This window comes from Schistocerca americana, chromosome 3 (genome assembly GCF_021461395.2).
Source record: "Schistocerca americana isolate TAMUIC-IGC-003095 chromosome 3, iqSchAmer2.1, whole genome shotgun sequence".
NCBI lineage: Eukaryota > Metazoa > Arthropoda > Insecta > Orthoptera > Acrididae > Schistocerca > Schistocerca americana.
Genome location: NC_060121.1, coordinates 269,230,207 through 269,254,603, shown reverse-complemented (window position 1 = coordinate 269,254,603; position 24,397 = coordinate 269,230,207). Strand labels below are relative to the sequence as shown.

Here is a 24,397-nt window from a genome sequence, read left to right as displayed (position 1 = left end):
GTAGTGTTTCAGTGAAACACGAACAGTGGGAAAACCAGAACAGAAGAGCATTGATGGACTGATAAGATAAGGAATGAGGAAATTCTCCACAGAATCGGCGAAGAAAGGAATATGTGGGAAACACTGACAAGAAGTGACAGTATATAGGACATCTGCTAAGACATCAGGGAATAACTTTCATGGTACTAGAAGGAGCTTTTGAAAGCAAAAAATATAGAGGAAGACAGAGACTAGAATACATACAGCAGCAAATAAATGATGACGACGTTTGCAATTGCTACTCTGAGATGAAAAGTTTGGCACGGGAGAGGAATCCGTTGCGGGCTGCATCAAATCAGTCAGAAGACTGATGTCAAAAAAGCTTTTCAAACCAATATTACACCCTGCTTTGAATACCATCACAGCTTCATACAGTTAGCGCGCTTCCTTCACGATAGTCCAGGTCCTATCAAAAGTATCATCACATAACGTATCTCTGTTACTGTTAACATGCACCATATCATACAATTTTGTGTTTGGTCCTTTCTTTTCGGTTGTTTTAGCAATCGTCATCCATATGTAACTGCTTTCCTGCTTAAAACATCTGCTCAACGATGTGAAAATAAGACGTCTCGCCAGATATTTACAGAAATAATTCAAATAACTTCCTTTAAATTGATAAAGGTTTCATGGGTAATTCTGTTTGCACTCAAACATAACAATATATAGCTATAGCTTCTGTGACTCAATAAAGCAAACTGCAAAACGTCATATTCCAACGAGCCCACTCCAAAAAACGTCGTAATTATTAAGTAAACTAAATAGAAATTTTTAATGTAAAACTAATCTACTGTTATTAAAATTTACATTATTTGCTCTTATAAAACAAAAATATATTAATAAACTAAAAACTTTACCCTAACGAGATGATAATAAATAGTATTGATATAAAAGTCAAAAATATAGTCTGGTTAAAATTACTTGATAGTTGACACTTCGCGCATTGGAGCTAGTTTCCTCCGAGCAGAGCGCTCAACGTCACACCCGAATCGGTCGCCGTTGCAAATTATCACAACACCTGGTCAGCTCACTTCCATTTCCATTGTCCGGCATTATTTCTTGACATATTCAGATTCCGAATTATGGGTCTGGCACTTTTATTTCGTATATCATCACTCATAATAACCACACCAGAAACAACACACACACAACAATACTAATGAAATACACTCGTTACATACACAGTACTAAGCAAACACTGCGAGATACTTCGCGCAAGACGTGACTGAACGTCGCATAGACAGTTATCATAACCACAGAGATCTGCTTACATTAGCTAAGCTTCGCAGGACACTGCTTGAAGCCGAGTTTTTGAAGACGGCAATTCATAGTTGAGACTGACTCACCGCAGCCAGACTTACCACAGCGTTGTGGCGTATCACAGTGCCTAGCGAATTAATCTGATCTGTCGACGATCGTACGTTCGAATCTCGTGAAATATAATGCAGTTTTTTTAAACATCTAAATCTAATCAAAATAGATTGTCTATTATGTTCATTCAATTTATTGCTGATTCTTTGCTACTTCGTTTCACGATAGTATTGACTTTTTTATTTGCTGTTATTTTTCTTGTCATCACTCTTTTTTCGCTTGGAATCTGCCTGTGTCATCCGTAACGTACAGCCAAGTGCCAACGAGGACTGCTCATCGGTTGGTAATGCGGCAGCTCGTGTAGCCAAGGCGAGGTTAGTTTCAGTTAACCAATGAGAGCGAGAATTTACAGTTTGCTTTTAGCGCTGAAACTGAATGTTTCCTCTCTTGAGTTTGGTCTTAGAGGTTAGCTTTAATAGCCGTGAACAAAGCGATCGTGATTTTAGTTCTGCCACAGATTGTTGAGCGCCTTTTCACACATACATTGAACATCACGAAGTTATGATCAGCTTAGGACATGAGTTTAAATCCAGGGCTACAAAACGTGTTGTCTGTCGCAGTTCAGCCATTGGGCACTTAAAATCAGCTGTCCAGAGAGCATCTCGCTTTTCTGACATACCTAGCAGCGGCCGCTTCCGTTATTGCTCCACGTTATATGTTAACACATTTGTGAAGTGTTTGCATGTCACCTACACCCGAGCGGTAACCGACAAACAATGTGGCAACACTGTAGCGGCAAATGGCACACCTCAACTATCAAGTAGTTTTAATCGAAATATAGTTGATGTACGCTTGGAGCAAGTTTTAACAAATTTACTGTTTGAATATAAAGCAGAAATGACTGTGCAGTGCATTGTGTCTTTTAAAACCTACTTATGTTCTGCTTTGAAAGGATACTGCAGACTAAGTGAAATTCTCGCTATCTAGTTCTTTCTCATTCAATACAAAACTCCTGAACAGATTCTGATTCCACATAAAACGTAATAAAGAAGTATATAGATCATGGTTATAGAATACAGTAACTGTCATACTCTCACAAATTGTATAGCTTACTAAAAGAAGTGTTAGGACTGGTAACTATAAACGTGCAGCACATTAACTATCATTGTCAGATACAGAAAATCTTAGCTAGCAAAACGTTTACTTTACCATTTTAAAATGTTATTTTCATTAATTAACTTTTAAATTTCCCTTCCTTTCACGTGTTAGTTCGTTTTCTTCGTCTTCATAGATGTGAGACCACCGTGATCGGAAGGTCTCTCGCCGTTTGTGGTTAAAGAAGTGCTAGCTACAAATAGCTGCACGGACTGATCTCCTTCCTCGTGAAGACTAGGTTGCATTCCTCCATATTTTCTTTCTGAACTGCAACAGATTGCACAGCAGCATCAGTGCTCTAAGATATCTTACGCACAGGCTGAATAAACGTAACTTAAAAAATAAAAGAATAATATGGACCACTTTTTCGTGGCTAAAATTAAACAGCACTAACTTAAATCTATTAACAACAAAAACGAACAGGGAAATTATTAATGAACCCTATCAGTTTCGCCATATCAGCAACAAAACGGTCCTCAAACCATCACATTATGTAGTTATCGAAGGAGTTCTAAAAAAAATCCAAAGAAATTCTAACATCGGTAAAGGCTGTCAGTGACACCAAAGTTAGTGTCCACAAACTTATGAGTGACACAGGAACCGGGATTGAGGTGGCAACGAAAAAGCTGTCGTGATGAAACCCGTTTCAATATGCTCTTTTACAATGCAAGATACATTAGCATTGCCCTAGTTTAAACCTAGCCCAATCTCAGACACAAGATTTATAGATACTAATGTGAGTGGCATTGAGAAACAGTTGATATCTCTAAAATTCAACAAGGACCTAGGACTTGTTGGAATTCCTATCAGATTGTATGCAAAATTTGCAGCTGAACCGTCATTTTAATCATACACTACTGTAAATCCTTCTAACATGAAACAATGCCTAGTGTTTGAAAGTAAGGGCAGCGCACATTCTTCTGTAAGTAGGATAGCGGAAGTAACTCACAAAACGACCGTCTGATATCACTAATTTCCATCTGTTATAGACATTTAGAACAAATACTGAATTCAGATGTAATGAAGTATCTCCAACAGAATGACCTCCCTCACAAGACAACCAGGAACGCTTGTGAAAACATGATTTATTGGTAGGGAGGATGAATCATGTTATTTCGAATGGAAAGGCATTGATAGGTAGAGCTATAACTTCAGGCATGGCCAGGGAAATGTGCTGGAACCCTAGCTGTTCATGTAGTATATTACTGACCTAGCAGACAATATTAATAGTGACATCAGATTTCCTGAAGATGATGCAGTTGCCTATTATTAAGCACTATCTTAAAGAGAAACACAAATGTCCAGTCAGATTACGACGAGATTTCAAGGTGGTGAAAACACTGCCAACCCACTCTAAACGTTCAGAGCTGTAGAATGGTGCCATTCACAAAAAGAAGATATAAATATGTTGGCTGAATGCATTCTAGTGCTAAGTGCATTATCGCCATATTTTCCCATTCCCACCACCTATCCCTCCCCCTACAACAATATGCATTGTTGCTACATTTCTGTTAATAGGCCATTTGCCCTATGAACAAAAAGACAGGAAATTAAGGTTTGATAGGAAATTTAAAAATAGACTGTTTGTGTTCTGGGACTGGCTCCACATTCCAATGATGTCACTGTGGAAGTAGGGCTGTTGTCCTAAGCATAAATCTGCGAGAAATTCAAAAATGCAAGGTATGGATGGTCATGCTGGAATTCAAGATGAGTGACCAGGGATGCTGGCCCATCCTTCATTGTAGCGACATACCCTTGATGTTCTCCCTTGACAAAGGAAGTTTATTTCCCATGCAGGACAAGACCTACCTGTTAGACAAAAGATGCCAATCTGAGCCAGGGTTTTTGGGAAAAAACCCATTGTCTCCCAAGGTCACTCACTTCCCCCCTATACCAGGTCTAGGACAATGGGTTTTTATTTCCCTACAGGTCCTGACCTGTCTGTTGGACAAAGGATGACAGTCTGAGCCTGAGAATTTTGTTCATCCTAAGGTAGTAAGGTATTCAGAGATGTGAAATACCACTCAACATGTTTTCCCCCAAGCTTTTATTCACTCACAGGTGAATGGTTATTTTAACAGTATGGTACATCACTCCATATGCCACACACCACACCTGGCAGCACATACCACATCTCAACTAACACAAGCATACCGTACATGATGTAGACCACTCACCATACCAAACCACATCATGTCACACCATACACCAACACACACCTCACAGTACACATATCATCATCATATAAAACAAAAATCACACAAACAGCACATACAGTCCAAGTTACATGGCATTCCACATCTCAATACCAAACACCAAAAACACTCTGGTGTCCAAAATTAAAGCTACAATCAGACATTTTGCAAAGTTGCATTTATTGTGCCACAAATGATAGACAAAAACGTTTGTTTTCCTCCAACTAAACGGATTTGTGCAAAAATTCTGACAAGTGATTAATGTGCTCAGTATGGGTTGTGACCACCTCTGGCAACAATACAGACATGACAATGAGGGGCATACTGTGAATGATGTCATCAATCTCATGTGGGGGCAATAATGCCCATACTTCAATAACTGACAGCAGTTAAATCTTGCTGATTCAGCAGTACAATTTCGTGAAGAGTTGTATGAGCTGCCAACATAACATACGACTACACAATTAGGGACCCTCCTGAATATCAGTGTTTTCCACAATATTTGGGTCCAAAAATCGTGTCCCTTCAGATGTGAATCCATCGAGAATAACTCTGCAGGTGAAATCAGGACCCACCTGCGAAAAGAATATTGGCCCACTCTTCGAATGTGCATGACAACTCCACTCCAGACATTCCCTTCTGTGAAGACACATCAGAGGTACACATAAGCAGGTCTCCAATAATAAAGGCCACTGTGCCAAAGCCTTCTGTATACCATTTACCTCGATACAACATGTCCAGTGAATACTGTGGTCAGATGCTAGTTGCCTTGCAGTACTAAGGTGGTACCATTGTGCCCTTACAGCTAAAGAATGGTCCTCTCTTTCTAATGTTACTCATGGTCAGCCCTGGCCTGGTCTGAGATACAGCTTTGGTCTCTATAAAATGTCACCACATCCAAGAAACAACAGAACAATTCACATTAAGCCATTGGGCCACATCAGCTTGTGACTATCCTTTCTCTATTCTTCCTCTGCAGAGAGTCTGGTAGGTGTCTTCTCTATGCCATACTGCACTGCCTGTGAATGTATACACAGCAGTTGTGGATGTCGGACTACCAGGCAAGCACTACCCTCTTTGATAGGTGCCCTGACATCATGATTTGCATGACTGTCTGTTGATCAGAATGTCATCTTCCGTGCAGCACACGATTGTACTGATGTCTGTTGACAGTTTACATGGTTATATATTGAATTAGACACAGAATGTCAATAGCAGTTTGTTGCTTTAAGTTTGGACACCAGTGTAAATCACATCACACATGACACACATACAACAAACACAACAGCCCTACCACACATAATACAACCAACATACCACTCAGACTACAAAATACACCAAATCACACACACATACACACCACACACCATTGTATCATACACTACACACATGATACACTACATACACCACATTCACCTTAGCACACAATACACTACACCACCCACCACACACAATGAAAACCATAAAGCAGACAATATACACACCTCATACCTCATATAGCACATACACCACAAGCCAGAAATTACACACCAAGTGCCACACATTACACACCAAAAATACCACACACGACCACTTCATCACAGCACTACACCCCTATCACACTGCACACCTCACACTTTACCACACCACACCATGCACACCAACTTCATTTCACACACTACACACCACACATTACACCACACCAAAATATAAACTATATACCACACACTACATCACACCATACCATGTAGCCATATGCTACACATCACACATACCATATTCCATACACTATACTTATAACAAACCAAACATCACAAACCATACACCAAATACCATCATGCTATATGCATCACACCAGTCTCTGTCTGCCACACATCTCAAACCACAAACACCACACACACTAGAAACCACATATACCACACCCAACAAACCTCACACAGTACCCACATCATCACCATGCACTCACTATCCCACACCACCCACACCATGCACCATACACCAGATACACTACACCTCACTCACTGCACACAACACCTACCACAAACCACATAACTGCACGTACCATACACCACACCATATATCACCACACACCACAAACTGCCATATATGATACAGAAAATATCACACCATACCAAGAACCACACAACAATACTCATACCACTCAACACACACTAGGTAACACACACCATGTAACGCATAGCACAGGTTCAACTCACCACAACAACACACAATATATCACAAAAAATATCACACTACACACCATACCTCAACCCAACATACACCACACCATACACAATGTACACAGCAGAACACATACTAAACAGACGATACACACTACACCAGACAGCATAGACCTAACCACAGCCCACAAGCACCATACCACACACATCATTCACCACATAGATGATATGACATACCACACACCACATATTTAATAATACATTCAGTACATAGAATAGGCAACATACAACTCTTAATACATACACCACACACCACAAAATTACACACAGCATGCATTTCACCTACCACACATCAACAAAATACAAAACACAAACACCAAAAAGTATATGACAACACAATCAACATCGCACAATACACAATGTAGAACACACCACACACACTACACATTAAACCACACCCTACAAAACTATGCACATTACAACACACACAAGACACAGAACAACTAGCACAATAAATGGCACAGCAAGGACAACAAAACACCAAACACCACACAGTACACTACATATCACACCCCAAACAACATACCACACTCTACACACTAAACAACATCCAACACAAACCACATGTTACAGACTTCCATGGTGTATACCTAGAGTTACTTCTGTTGATGACTCTCTATGGGTTTCTGTCCATTTCTTTGATATCACTGTGGAAGTTGTGCTGTTGTCCTAGGTACATACTGGGGAAATTCTAAAATCCAAAATGACACATGGCCATGCTGGTGGAAATAGGTCATTTGTGATAGGTATAGATTTCTAGACAGCTGACATTGAACAGTGAAGTATGTCTATGCCATCACAATCTAAGATGGTGGGCATTGAATATGATCAAAGTGTACACAGCTACCAGATTTCCTGTGTTTTCCCTCTGAGATAAATAAGGTTTGCTATCCCTACAGGTCCAAGTCTGTTATTCTGGAACAAATGGTAAGGTCACCTACCCCATACAATTTCTAGGACAAAAGGGGTTTGTTTGCCCTGCAACTCCATGCACGTCAGGCAAATGATGCCACTCTGAGCCTGAGGATGTTTTCCACCATGCAGCAGTAACCAGTCTGACATGGACAGTGACATGGACATGGAAAACCACTTAACCTGTTTTGCCCAGCTATTATTCACTCATATCACTTGTTATAATGGTGGAATTCAAGATGGCCACTGGGTTCTCCTGTGACATTTTTGTGGTGAATTTTACAAGCTTAGTTTCTTAATCTATACTTGTTTTTCAGTCAACTTACCCTTGTGTTTTGTTCAGAGGATCAGCATGGGGTCATATTCTAAACCCCTCCATCCCCCCACAAGATACAAAGTCATGTTGTCCAGCTTCTGCCTGAACTATGTATGTATAGGCATGTCAGCACCACATCATGGGTTAGGAATGCATGTATACAGCCTTTGCTTGCTACATACAGTGTTCCTCCCACATTCTCCTCCCCCCCCCTCTCTCCCATACAGACAGTGTCCTTTCAGACATACTCCTAAAAGTACACAGTTTTACAGTTGAACATGATTTAATTTTAGAGCTGTGCAGTTTCTGACCTGTTAATCATCTCGACTCTGACACTATTAACATTCCAAAGTAGGAAATCCATCTCCAATGCATGACATACATTCACCTAGCATGGTTTGCCTACATATTGGTCCATCCACTAAGGTCACAAACTTTAAGAGGATAAAACTCTTGTATAGGAGCTGCAATGCCCCACACTTTTTTGGTATGTGACAGTGTTATTCCTTAAGTAACATCGATTTCCTCCAGTTTGCGTGTTCCCCATTGTTTCAACTCAGATTGCAGTGCTATCAAAAACAGAATGCTGCTGGCAGAGATTGGAAATTCTACCTTCCACTTCCCATTCGACAGCTGAACTGGCAGTACATGTATTGTGTCTCTGAGAACAGAGCTGTCACTGGTGATCAGTCATATGATCCCAAGGTGAGTGGGCCTCACTACTCATGACCTGATCTAGCCCTGCGCCAGTCAGCGTAGCACAGCTAATTATCATCGTCTGATGGTAGTGCAACTAGTAGTGGAATTCTGAGTGGAATGAAACTTGAGTCAGCTTGAAACTTAATTGTTAACTATGATGTAAAGAGTTTAGGAGGAATTGTTTAAACTTTGGACAGCTATGCTTCAGCTTGGAGCAGGTTGTAGGTAATGTCAGGGGAATAACAGCTTGGGGGAAGATATGTTAAGTGATGTTTCACGTCACTGAAACGGTTACTTTCAGTAGGGTGAGAAAGATCTTCAAGCTTAGACTGGCATCCTCCATGTAACAGACAAGTCTGAACCTGCAGGAGAAACAAAACCCCATTGCCCTAGAACTGGTATGGGAGGGAGAAGGTGACATTGGGAGACAATAGCCTTTGTCTCACAATCCTAGTCTTAGACTGGTATCTTTTGCCTAACAGGCAGATGTGGACCTACAGGGGAAACAAACATATGTTGTACCAGGGGAACACCCAGGAAATTTGGCAACAATGAAAGTTGAGCCAGTATCTCTGATCAAATTTCTTGAATTCCAGCATGACAATGCACCATCTTGGATTTTTTAATTATCAGTCACTTTATACTTAGAATAACAGCCTTACTTCCACAGTGACAACATGGGAGTGGGGGCAAAGCTTGCAACATAGCTGGGCTACTTTTTACTTTCCTGCCAGTATTTGAATTTCCCATCATTATTTGAATTTTGGGACAAAATTTTAATTTATGACCTAAATTTGAATTTCCCCCATTTGATAAAAAAGGGTAATTTGCCAATTAGAAGAAATCTAGCAACAGCATATGATGTCATAGGGGGGGGGGGGGGGACAGGGACAGGGAAATCTGGCGATAACACACTGCATCAGAATGCACTCAGCCTACCTACTCATTCATACTACTCTGTCGAAATTAATAAACTCGTAAGAATACTTGAGCATAATAACTGGTGGGTGTATGGAACAGATTAATCATGTAGATCAGTTGCTAGAGAATGGGGGGTTTATTGACAAAGTATTGGTAAAAATGCATTCAGTCTAAAAAATAGATTCATTTTAAAAATGTATTTCATCTGCCTCTGAATATTTCTCAAGAAATAGGAATAGCAGTGGAGAATGAATGTGCATAACGTAGGGGCAAAATGCATGTTTAAGTTTATCACTCACACACAATGGAAATACTGAAAAACATGAGCTGATAGACGCTGGAGGAAAGCTCATTTACAAAGTTTCAAGAACCAGCATTAAGTGAAGAATCTAAAGAATCTATGAATATACTACAGCCACCTACGTATCTCTCCCGTGACGACTGTGAAGATCATTTACAGGACGCATTGGAGCATGTAAACAATCATTCTTACTGCAGTCTATATGTCTGTAAGTGGGCTGCTTCTGTGTTGGCAGCGCTGTGTACCGCTTTGCATTGGATCTCTGACTGCGCTTTCTTTCTAAGAGACTCTGTGGCTGGTTGGACTCGTTGTTGGAAGTTAATCGCGAGTAGTGTTGGCCAGTTGGAAGTTAGTCGCCAGCAGTGATGGAAGTACTGTTGGGCAGTCGGAGGTGAACAGCCAGCAGTGATGGATGTTAAATGTGAGAAGTTAGCATTGATGGAGGGTAGAGGTCTGAAGTGTTAGCGTAGGCTAACGATCTGTAAGCATCACGCTTGGAGAGTGAAAATTATTCATGATTATATGTACTGGATGTCAAAGGCTATTTATATTAGTATTCGAACTGGATGTCACATTATTAAGGTAAAAATTACATTATTTGGTTTGCAACAAAATCTTTCCTTTGCTAACCACATGCCTATTAGTAGTTAGTGGCTTCAGTAGTTAGAATCTTTTATTTAGCTGGCAGTATTGACGCTCGCTGTATTGTAGTGGTTCGCGTAATGAAGATTTTTGTGAGGTAAGTGCTTAATGAAATGTATAGGATATTGTTAATATTTCTTTTTTGTCGGGGCCATTCTTTTAATTATCTGAAGTCAGGTTGTAATTTCTTTGAACAGTCAGATTGCGTTGCGTTAGAATATTGTGGGTCAGTGTTGACATGATAAGAAAAATAAAGAGAAAGTAGGCTCAGTACTTTCAGTTTTACTCAGCTGTTTCAGAATAAAATAACGTATATGTTTCATCTTCTGAATCATTCAGTAATTTAAGTACAGACATACACATTTAAATAAAAAAGTTTCATGTGAACAGAACGTGAAGAAACCATACTTCACGTTATAATAAGATGTACCCTCTGCCACATGCTTTAGACTACCTTCCAGCATATGGACGTAGATGTAGTTCTGATGAAGCTGTAGATGTAGATGTAAATTGCACAAGGTAGTGAGACGGGAACGATCTAGGGAGAAGTAAGACAAAGCATTACATTAAGTAGAAAACTACTATGTAGGGTGGGCCGAAAAAGTTCAAAAACTTGTAAGGTCGTGCAGGGGAGGTCGGGGTGACATATAATTTTTAAGGGAAAATATCGACACGATGCGCCTTTTACGAGTTAATTAGGATTGAAGTTAGCCAATCAGGGATCGCATACGTAAATTGAAGCGGCCTGCAAGAGACAACATTAACAAAAGTGTTCTATGTTTGATTTTCTGCAGGGAGGGGCAAATAAAAGTGACTCGGAAAAGTGGATACGTCTGGTCGTGAATGTATGCACGTAACCACACCCCATGACGCGTACACCACGTTTGTGCCCACCATATGATCAACACTGGTTCAGAGCTTAGTGTGGGCTCTGTCAGTGTGAGTGGAGCAGTGCAAAGGCGACGATGGTACCCACAGTGGAGCAGTGGGTGTTCGTTGTGGAAAGTTATGTGACAATAAAGTCGTGGAAAGGGTGCGGTCATTTGTTTGCTGAGAAGTTTAGTAGCGTCAAAGTGCGTAATAGCGTAAAGAGTGCCATGCAATGCGTAGTACGAAAATGGAGTCAGACAAGATTTGTTTTGAACAAGTCAAAACACACTCCAAAGAAAGCCCACACACTGTAAAATGTTGCTGCAGTTCATTCAAAAATGCTTGTTTGTACTAACAAATCAACACGATCAACACAGCTGGTCAAACCTTCTAGCACATTTACACAATCTTCACGCCTGACAGAGTCGTTAGCAGATGACAGTCTGGTCGCACCCCTAGCTGGCCACGCAGGTAATCTGATCTGTCAGTGTGTGATTACTTTGGGTGGGGAGGCCTCAAGTCTAATGAGTATAGCAACAACACTCGTAGTATTAGAGAACTGCAGCAGAACTTTCCGGATGAGATTACAGCAATTCCAGCAGCCCAGCTTCGATCCACCTCCAGCAACTTGCTGACCAGTGCCCAAAGGTATCAAGAGATGACTAATGGTCACTTTCACCATCTAATATAGTCAGGTGAGAACTTTATTTCCTTGTCTCTACTGTACTTGTTTGTACCCTGGAACTCTGTTCTCTGTCCCACTTTGCCCCACCCTGCAAAAAACAGACAAGACGGTGATACAAAAATAGAACATGAGAGGGTAGTAAGGATCGAACCCGAGCCAAAGGCTGAGCAGTCTCGTGCGCGTCATCTGTGCTATGACAAAATCCGACAGTAATTATATCTAGTGGGCTGCTTAAATTTTTGCGCGCAACGGGCTGATTGGCTAACTTCAATGCTAATTATCTCGGAAACGTCGCAACGTATCGAAATGTTTTCTTGACAATTATTTCTCAGCACATCCTACCCTTCTACACCCTTGCAAGCTGTTCAGACTATTTATGACCACCCAGTACAAGTAGAGAACTAAGCTTCGTGTAGTCACTCTTTCTGGGATATCTTCCACGTACATAGGGAACCAACGCAGGAAAATTAGAGCTTAATGTCACGTCAACAACCGCGTCATCAAGACGGAGCACAAGCTCGGATTGAGAAAGATTAATAAAGAAATTTGCTGTGTGCTTTTCAAAGGAAACGTCCGGGCATTTGTCTTACACTGATTAGGGAAACCAAAGTAGATTATGCTTATCCATTACGGATATTTTAGAACCGTGACTGTAAATTGAATATAAATAAGTTATACAGAACTGCAACCAGTCACTTTTTTGAATAATTATGTTTTATTCCATGAACCGGTTTTCGAACCTTTTCAGGTTCATCTTCAGATGGTTTCAGGAAGTTAAATCATTATTGCTAGTATAATGCTGGGTGCTGGCTCTATGACAGAAAGATGGGTCACACATTAATGTATCGCCGTGACTATAGCTTATTTGTCGATATGGATGTAAATTTAGATTTTTTTGTCGACAGACAAGCTATAGTCATGGCTATACATTAAAGTGTGTTCCATCTTCTTGTCATAGAGCCAGCACCCAGAATTATGCTAACAATAATGATGTAACTTCCTGAAACCATCTGAAGATGAACCTGGAAAGGTTCGAAAATCGGTACATGGAATAAAACATAATTATTCAAAAAAGTGACTGGTTGCAGTTCCGTATAGCTTATTTACTACCAAAGTAGATCCAAAACCGGATGACCGGACTAGGATTTAAACCTTGCCCGTGCCGAATGCTAGTCCGTCGCCTTACCACCACGCTGTTACCCTGCTTTCCTCTGTAGGTGCTGCCGTTTTTCTTTTATTCTGCTCTTGATGCTTTTCTGCCACGAGGCTCCATGTGTAACATCCTCGTGAGACAGTCCCTCTCGTCGGTAACATGTAGTAGTTTGGATGCGGATTTCAATATTCAGACCAATGAAACATGCAGTTTCAACAATTAAGGCATTTATAAAACTGGTAAGTGAAGCATGGTGACAGATTCACTGACGAACCAAAGTAAGGAGACAGTCTCAGTTTTGCTACCCCTCACTTTTCGCTTCCCGCTATCAGGTCTTTGACCACTGTGCCTCCAAATTTCAGAGAAAATAATATAACAATAAATAGGCTCCAAAATGATTCAAGCAGTTCCAGCGAAATGACACTATTTGAATTACTTTAATACTCACTAAAAGACTTTCAAAATTTTACTTCGTTCATATAAAGTATACGTCAGTCGTCTTAAAGATAAAAATCTTACTGTATTTCTTATTTTTCTTTTACTGCCGATTGATATTTGTGAAACAGATATTGTAGAAGAAAATATCTCGCTCTAAGAATGTGTTTTATTGTAAAAAACTGCCTAGGGCAATTTGTAAAAAGAAAAGTGCAGAGAGATTAGCAATACAGAGTAAAGTGCTATCATATCCATTTAATGAATATTTGAAATAAATGAAATTTTGTTGAAAGACGGTAATTATCTACCGGTAATTCGCAGTGCTAGTTCGAGAATGAGGAACCTATCTGTTAAAGCATAATTATTCATGACATAGCATGTTAAATTCGAATTACGGATGAAATAAAGTGACACATTTTCATAAAAAAAAAATTGTTAAAACCTTGATTTTACTCATACGAGGAAGGAAAAATGATTTGTTATTAATCTGTTGGTAAACTTCACAGCACAACCAAGGCAGCTAACAAATGGAAAAAAATAAAGTCGTTTGTCTATTCAACACATTTTTTGTGTACATTCCAAAGTCACTGAGAGAGTCACCATCAGAGCTTCAGTTGTTACGCAGCGACCTTCAATATGGCGTCGCCACGCCATAAAAGCGCATTGTGGAATTTCTGGTGCGTTCTAAATTGCATTTTGGGAAATTGTATTGAATTCTATACGATGAATACATGTAAATTTTGTTAAAATGTATGGTATAGCTGCGAACGTTGATCGTTTTCTTTTGTGTAATACGATACTATTACTTTTCAGTGGAATATGTAAACAGAAAATTTGTTTAAAAATTAATTTCTGTTATACAATAAGTTCTTTATTTATTATCTTTGTCCTACTGAACTAGTCATGCAATTTTTCAAGTTCATTAAAATTTGCAGTGTCGTCTTTGAAAATAGTGTGTGTTGATGTAGCACTGCAAACAATTTTAGAGACTTACTTCACTGTAGTGCTGTGGTTGAGAACGACTTGAATTGTTCGAGCAGTTGACGTCACAGTTCGAGAAATCTCGGGCTTTGCTCGAACTTTCGATCGCCGCACGGTCGATCAGCTACTTTTGGTACTGTCTCCATGACGTATCTTTTTTTAATTTATCACTGGCTTTTGGACATCAACCATGACATGTGTCAGGGTTATTAATGTAAACTACACCAGAGTTTTAAGAGTCCAGTTGTTTTAAAACCTGTAATTTCCCCCCATTGCGACACAGAAGTGTGAAATTTGCCCCAAAAGTGCCCACAACCTTCCTCTGTAACGGTGCAAAAGTATGGCGCCCTGTGATTTCAACTTCGGGTTCGGCGACCCTTCAGACAGCAAGGTGTTGACACAGCATAAAAATATGACAAGTTCGAAAAAAATACCATTTGAAGTGTAAGGTGGGTAAATGATGTCACAGTGGCACCAGATTTCACCACAACTCGGCCAAACGCTACTGTCAACATATCACCGCCCCCCTTCCAGCCCCCCTTAACCACATCACACCCTTTCTCTTGACGCCTTTGCGATGGAGGTAGGAACAGCGATGCCCATCGTTGAAATCAAGCAGTTTTGTTATGGGTGGCCGAGGAAAACATTTCACACACACCACTGCTCACAATCGACACGAAAAGACTTCAGGAGGTGGCATAATGGAAGTCAATGAAACTATCCCTTGCCTTGGCGTGTCCATTTACACACATTTCGCTACTGAAAGCGGCAGTCTGCAGTGCAATATGCAGCAGAACGACGTTCTTGGCAACCTTTGACGGTCCGACATTCCTCTGGACTATTCGCCCCTTCTCTAAAGGACATTGTGTGGCTGTAACCTCACTGAATATGATCTGATCCCATTGGAGTGAAGTGCAACTGCAATTTTTGCTCTGATTTACGGAGTGGAACCACTAGCGGTAATCCAAAGCCATTAAACGAAATCAAACGTGATCCGAAGCAGCAAAGAATTTTTGTGCTTTCTCGACTCTCCTATTTTGCGCCCATCTATGGTGTGATCACAAGGTATTTCACATTGACATGTGCACGAAGAAAGTGGTGAAAGGTCCCTCTAAGACCTCCCAGTTAACTAACACCCTTGGTACCATCCGCACACCTTCGTTGAGTGGTTTGGTAATGTACAGCCATTCACAGATTCCTAGGCGCCTGTGGGCAGGCAACACCTTCGGTGCGCTACAGCTGAGCGACGCTACACTGCTGCTGTAGCACCTGATTGCTGGCAAGCTGAATCTAAGGGATGTCGAAAGGGTTGTGTGCTCACAGACGTTCGGTAATTCTTAAAGCGCTCAACAGAAGCATCCAAGTGCCGCTGAGGGAGTTACCAAACAGGAGGGCCTAGAGGGACCCTTCGTCGCTTTATTCATGCATGATCGCACTACAGGAGTGTGTCAAACAGGAGGGCTGAAAATGAATAAACACCCTTTGCTGATTCGAATCATGTTCAGATTTCGTCGAATGGTTTTGAATGGTGTCTGGTTCTTGTACCCTGCATACCACAGCATAAACTTCAGCCATGCTACACTCCAAAGGGATCAGATCACGTTGAATGGAAATGTGGGAGGATGGTGGTTCCAGCCATTCACATTTAGATTTTTTGTGGTTTTCTCATTCACTTTAGGGAAATGCCTGGATGTTTCTTTTGAAACGAACAATGCTGACTTCCCTCTACACCCATCACCAATCTGAGCTTGTGCTCCTTCTCAAATGATCTGGTTCGTTGACATGACGCTAGTCCCTAATCCCGCTTCTTCCTTTCCTTGCGTCAGTTGGAGATATTGCAGAGAGAGATGGTACAACGATTAATTCTCTAAAGCCTTTGAATACTCCTACCCAGGTCGTCTCCGTCTCTCCACCTTGCGCACAAGCCAGAAATCCGGACCGTAATATTTGTATGGCCGTTTCTCTTAAACGTCGGGTACCAGCGAGCACTGTGCTCACTAAAATCCACTTCAACATCCGGCACTCCAGGTTGACCTGCTGACTATCGCTGTGAAGAAGGCCGACGTGGTAGACCTCGGGCTCAGCAACTGTTCCAGTCTGACACCGTTGCTCCAGCCTGAGACTACCAGTCGGCCCTCGTTCAGCTTGCCTTTTGCTCCAGTCACTGCCGCTTCTCCTCTCCAGTCCAAGACAAACTCAATTATTAGCAGTGCTCAGTGCGTGAAAAATGGCTCCAGGCATGACTTCCCCTGTACCAAGACAGCTCCTGGATTGTTTCTGAAATATGTAGTGTACTCTCGATTATGGCTGGACACGAGGTGGGACTAACAAACTGATAGTCTAAAATCCAAACGAGATCACAATGATAAACAAATGAACAACATTAAAAGCGCACACAGGCCTCTACAGTAGAGTAGTGAGCAACACACATATAGTATTCAATAAGAACAAAAGAAGCCTGGTAAACAAAGTTCTGAAATGTAATGCAAAGGAAAAATCTATCAGCTAAGATACTAAAACAGTTTATAGTGGCAACAAAGAATGTAACTTAATCTGAAAAACTAAGTAGTAACGAAAAATAATCCCTTTGTTACAAACTAAGCAGATTCCTAGAGAAGGAACTAAAGAGATACAACTTTTCTAGAAAAGCACACATACAAAACAGTTCAACAATTATAAATGGTACAAAGAAAAAATGAAGAAAGAATCAGGCAACAATCACAATAGCAGATAAAGGTCACATAATATTATGAAATAAAACCAAAACATTAAAAAACTCTTAAATTTACCGTATTTTGATTTCACATAAACAAACAGTATGATTGATGGTTTCCATGTGCGTGAATATCTGAAGAATGATGAAGGTGCCTCACCTATAAGTAAATACACAAAACATACTATTTGCTAACATTAAAATGTAAATTAGCACAATATTTATATTTTTCCGATTGCTGTAAAACCATAAAAGACGACCACAGTACAAGAGAAGCACAACAACATATTCACAGACATTACACATAATATCAACATAAATAGCTATACTTGAAAATGAGATTAAATTCCTGAAACATGCAGTGCTATCCATGAAAAAACGTAACCGGTGCAACGTCTTATTATCAATAGTGACACAGTTGCAAGCTTTCGAAACATATCCATTATGATGAATGAAATTAAGAAATTAAGAAACGATGTGTGAATTGCATCTCCATGTAAAGACAAGCCCAAGTCGCCACTGTATTCCCCATGATACATAAACAGTCGTTTTGGCTATATTGGTCTTTTTCATCTGCTGTTAAACCCGACAGTTGAAACCACACAAAATAATCGGTTCCCACAATAACAGATTTTCGGTTTTATATTGCTGTAATTACCAGCAATACACGTAGACATCGAACAAATATTGAAAAATTCTCTCAGATTTTTTCATTTTAAGTTTCAAGATACATAAAATCAAAATTTCAAATAAAATAAGTAAATAAAAGAAAATTATTTAATTGACCGACGCTGCTTTTCTAGAAAAGTTGTAAGAGGTAGAATCCTTCAAAAAATTCACCAGTATTCTCCTACAGTCTATAACTTTTCAAATCTCTGTTAAAAAATCACGATGTAATCGAGGATCATATCACTATATTGCTTTGCGAATAGTGAGCCAAAGGGTGATAACAAAGGTTGGTGAAACCCGTTTTTCGTATTAAGTTGTCGTTTCCCAAGGGCTGCAAACACATTAAGAAATACTATGTAGGCACATGCAACAGATCAACTACTTTCTATTTTTAATATAAACTATAAATGTATTGATAAGTTTTTAATGAGTCACTAACTATTGACACCTGTAATAACTCCGAAAGTCTGACAGCAGCTGAAAAGTTTGTCGGGCAAATGCTGCATGGGACAATGGGGGCCACAATATGACGCATGAGTTTTGTTGCTACGTGAGGTCGCGTCAGAGATATGAGGGTCAACTTTCTTTTCTTAATGGTATGCTATAGTTTGATGCTCATTTTCTGACAGCGGCTATCGAGACGAATCCGATGATGTGTAACAGTAAGGACTTTGAAGGTCAACGCAGGTCAAAAAGAGTGGCCTGAAGTCCATTTGTAGAAGGTGTTCGAAGTATGACCATTGGTACCACTGCAGTGCTGCAATCTTCTTATCATGGATTGAGTGGTATTACTTATCACTTCGGCACTTATCGAAGCACATGCTCTGACAATTCTCTCTCGAATATCGTGCAAACAGTAAATATTCGCCGAAAGTGGCGTATCCATCTAACGTGCCATTGACATGTAAACCCCATTCGACGGTTTCGCAGTAGAACACTAATAGGAATGGTAAGACTAGTATCGTCTAATCAAGTCAATATGCTTATCATTTACGGAGAATGCCAAAGAAATTCAGTGAGAACTAGAGACTTATACGCTAAAAGATATCCTTAACATACTCACCCTACATGTCGTACATTTAAATATGTGCATGATAAACTGAGAACAACTGCATATTTAACGCATCGGAAACATATCCGGCAAAGGAAAGTTACTAACGAGGAAACGGAAATTGATACTCTTTCCACTTTTGGTTCGAGATCCTTGTGTTAGTTCGCGTCAAATCGCAAGGGAATCTGGCATGAACCAGAGTAGTGTTGTTCGTATTCTGCATCGCCATAAATATCATCCTTACCATATTAGTCTCCACCAAAAATTAACTGGTACGGATTTTTTTTTTAAAAAAAAAGAGGTGGAGCCCCTCCACGCCCACACCGGCATGATGGCCAACACAAAAGGTCTACTGCCATCTCTGCATAAGGGTTAGTATTCACTAAAGTGAGGTGTCGCAGGATGTGGGTACTGCGATGTCTGCGTACGTCTGGTTAGGATTAACCATTAATACGCGCTCATCTGGAGATAGATTGGTCGAAATCTGACGAAGGGTAGCGGTTTGAAGGGCAGAGGAAAAAAAGTGCCAAAGCAAGAGCCAAGGGAAAAAAACCTCTGCGAAAGTTAGGCCGGGCGGCAAGAGCAGTAGCGGTTGTCTTGCTGCCTGCGATAGGTTGTGTAAGGATAGGCTTTGTTAGTAGTGGGTATCATGCATGTCGATACCTCGACGTTGTGCGTTTGTGCTGCTCGGCGGCTGGCGCTGGGTGCTGGTACAGAGTCCTCGTTCAGCGTCCTGCAACCTGCAACAGTTAGGTTTGTTATCGGTCTTGTGTCCGATAGGTCATATACCGGAGTACTGGTACGGATTGTAAGCGTCGCATTAAATTCTGCCGATGGGCTCAACTTCAGATTCAGGGGGATGACACATTCATTAATTTGATTTTATTTACTGACGAGGTTAAATTTACGAACCACGGAAATGTTAATTTGAGTAACATGCATTATTGGCCAACTGAAAATCCATGTTAGTTGCGGAAAGTTGCACACCAAAAACCGTGGTCGGTGAATGTATGGAGTGGGATTCTGGAGGACAGAATTATAGGCCCCTTTTCCATCTTTGGAAATATTAATAGTAGGAAGTACACCACATTCCTGCAAGAAACATTAGGTCTGTTATTGGAAGAAATACCTTTAGGAACAAGGAACAGAATGTGGTACCAACACGATGGGTGCCCGGCACATTTTTCACTGATGGCTAGAAATGAGTTGCAGACACAATTCCAAAATCGTTGGATTGGACGCGTAGGAGATGTGTCGTGGCCGGCTCGTTCGCCAGACTTGATGCCTCTGGATTTTTTCTTCTGAGGACTCGTAAAAGACATTGTTTATAAAGACGTTCCTATTAAACCTGAAGATATGCGAGAGAGAATTGTCAGAGCATGTGCTTCGATAAGTGCTGATGTGATAAGGAATGCTACTCAATCCATAAGAAGAAGATTGCAGCACTGCACTGATACCAATGGTCATCACTTCTAACACCTTCTGTAAATGGACGCTCATGCCAACTTTGTGACCTTCGTTGACCTTCAAAGACCTTACTGTTTCACATGATTGGATTGGTCTCGATAGCTGCTATCAGAATAAAAGTAGCAAACTATAGCATCCCATTTACAAAAACAAAGTTGACCTTCATATCTCTGACGCGATCTCATCTATCAACAAAATACATGCGTCATATTATGGCCCCCGTTGTCCCATGCAACATTTATCCCACAACCTTTTCAGCTGCTGTCAGACTTTCGGAGTTATCCCAGGCGTCAATAGTTAGTGACTCACCCTGTATGTATCCACTCTTTATTGATAATTTGAATGCAACTGATTTTTGCTGATAAAACAAAAGAACGGTCTTTCGAATAGGTCAAATGGACAATTTCAATAGTAGATAGAATACAGCGCATACCACACACAATTATATGACAGTAGTGAAAATTTCAACAATGAATTTATTCAGTGGCGAGTAGTTACTATCCAATCTGTTCATAAGTACTTGGTGTATAGCGTGTTGATCTGTAAGTTGACTCCTTTGACCAAAGGCAATATCATTCAAAGACGATACCAATCTTTCAGAAGTTACAGGAAGTCCTACTAAACCCGTTCTAAAAAATGTTTTATTTAAAACCAAAAATGTTAGCACTACTGCTATGGCAAATTGAAACATTGGTTTTGTACCCGGTTCTCAGTAAAAAAGAAAAATGCCTTTTATAACCGAGATCAAGTCCGACCCCGGTAGCTGACTGGTCAGTGCGACAGAATGTAAATCGTAAAAGCCCGGGTTCGATTCCCGGCTGTGCCGGAGATTTTCTCCGCTCAGGGACTGGGTGTTGTGTTGTCCTAATCATCATCATTTCATTCCCATCGACACGCAAGTCGCCGAAGTGGCGTCACACCGAAAGACTTGCACCGGGCGAACGGTCTACCCGACGGGAGGCCGTAGTCACACGACATTTACACTTTTACCGAGATCAAAAGAATTCCGAAAAATACCAGTTATTCAGAACTAAAATAGATATATCGCTTATAACCGGTCGGTTTTTTTCCATTCCTACATCACTGTCCAAGAGCATGATAGAGTGTGTAGAGAGTGTATAGGACGACTGGTTGTTTTGAACCGGCCGTTGTAGCCGAGCGGTTCTAGGCGCTTCAGTCTGGAACCGGGCGACCGCTACGGTCGCAGGTTGGAATCCTGCCTCGGGCATGGATGTGTGTGATGTCCTTAGGTTAGTTAGGTTTAAGTAGTTCGAAGTTTTAGGGGACTGATGACCTCAGATGTTAAGTCCCATAGTGCTCAGAGCCATTTTAGTTGTTTGGAAGCATCGTTCCCTCAGTTAAATTAATCATATATGTGTGTTAGTGTTATTCAATCATGAGTTATTTTAGATCAATGCACTCTTTATCCCGCAGATAAATACCAATTATTTCGTCATAATACTTGGTGCTGGTTGCTAATCTCAGTGATCTCAGTACTGTGTTACTCAATAAATGCTATCGTTTTTGGTATGCTTGTTGGAAGAACCGTTATCCTTTGAACCGAGAATGATATTACGATCTACTGCACAGAATACTTAATCACTACCCGCAAATGGAGACATAGTTTCAGTGGAACGTAGAATGCTTGATAGTGTAAACCGAAGTAGCATCTCGTAATATTAACAACCGCAAAACATTCTCCTCCCTAGTTCATTCGTTTCAAGAGCTCAAACATCCGAAATACCACAAGGTACTGGCAGACTGAAGCTTTCTGTCAAGCTATTCGGTTGTCTCAGTTACACATAAATTCCGGAGAAAGGCAAAGATCCGAGTTAGAGTTACAAAGTTTCCTCAGAGTCCTTATTTATATTAGCACACTAAAACTTGGACGCCCTCCAGTACTTAAGCTTTAGCCACTTTGATGTTGAGAGCACAAAACCCTCCTTTCAGCGGCAGACGTGCATTCCTAGGCATTAATTAAGTTTGTTGTCACAGTCCGTTCGCAGACATGATTATCTTCTAGCAAAACAATCCACATTTGTGTAAAACAGTTCTTTATCATAGCGAGTACAACTTTTCACATTCCTTGTCAGAGCATTCTGAGAGCCCACTCTCATGAGTTTGGTTCTTGGAAATTACAAATAGCTTCCACAAGTGCTAAATCGACCAGTTTGCGACCAAAAACTGAGAAATTTCAGAGAAAATAGGTATTTTAAGATTCTTATATAAGATCTGATAATCGCTTGTAATATGGCCTTATTCTCAGATTCTTATACAAGGTCTGCTAATCGCTTTTCATACAGCCTCTTTAGGTGCTGCGCCTAAAGTGCAATATAGACTAAGGTAGGAAGTCACTCTGCTAAACTTAGACTCCAAATCGGAGATAGCAGGCAGGTAATTCGCCAAACTAAATAAAACAAGTAATGTAACATAGTGTAACTGCCGTGTGAACTATTTGGAGACATTTGTAACGCTTAAACCGCGCTGTAGCTTTTAAATATCCTCACATTTACTTAAGAAAGCTCGCCAACGGCCTTGCTGCAGTGGTAACACCGGTTCCCGTCAGATCACCGAAGTTAAGCGCTGTCGGGCTGAGCTAGCACTTGGATGGGTGACCATCCAGTCTGCCGAGCGCTGTGGGCGAGCGGGGTGCACTCAGCCCTTGTGAGGCAAACTGAGGAGCTACTTGACTGAGAAGTTGCGGTTCCGGTCTCGGAAACTGACATACGGCCGGGAGAGCGGTGTGTTGACCACATGCACCCCCATATCCGCATCCAGTGACGTTTGTGGGCTGAGGATGACACGGCGGCCGGTCGATACCGTTGAGCCTTCATGGCCTGTTCGGGAGGAGTTTAGTTTTTTAGCTCACACCAACTGAGCGTGCGAACTGGTTATCACACCTCTAGCCCGTCTTCCACGTAGGCCACAGCATCGACGTGCACGGCTCGACTGGTGCCGTCAGACAATCATTTGCAAGATGGAATGGGGCACGCTGTAGTCTTCAGCGATGAAAGCAGATTCTCCTAGCACGCAAGTGATGGTCGTCCGCGTGTACTATGAGGACCTGATAAGCACTGTGTCATTCGTTCGGGGCACACTGACCTCACTCCCAGGCTAGTGATTTGGGGTGCGATAAGCTACAACTCTCATTCACCTCTAGTGTTTCTGCAACTGACACTAATCAGCGCTCGGTACGAGTAAAATGTTCTTAGACTCATTCTTTTGCCATTATTGCAACAGTAAGGTGATGTGTTGTTCCAACAGGATAATGCTCGCCCACACGCAGTCCGTGAAACTCAACGTACTCTACAAGACGTGCAGTAACCTCCCTGGCCAACAAGACCTCCGGACTCGTCTCCAATGGAGAAGATGTGGGGTTTGATAGGATGAGAAGTGACTGATGCGACTCGTCAACCAATAGCTTTTACAGAACTGCGTGAACAGGTCGAGCAGGCGTGACATGACGTATCCCAGAGCAATATTCGCCATCGGCAGCCTGCACTGCCGTCCATGGAGACTACATCACGTACTAACATGGTTGTTGCAGCACGGGTCGATACCTGGTACCTCAGAACCGCTTGTGCTACTGATCTATAAAAAGTTAAAGCAATTACAGTCCTAGGCCACAAAATTTAAGTCTTTTGACCAGGTTTCAACGCTGCT

The 24,397-nt window shown here is 41.1% G+C and overlaps 1 pseudogene; it reads left to right on the top strand.

The window, feature by feature from the left end:
- The first annotated feature begins 23,259 nt into the window (after positions 1-23,259).
- Positions 23,260-23,377, top strand: LOC124607699 (annotated as a pseudogene).
- Positions 23,378-24,397: the final 1,020 nt, after the last annotated feature.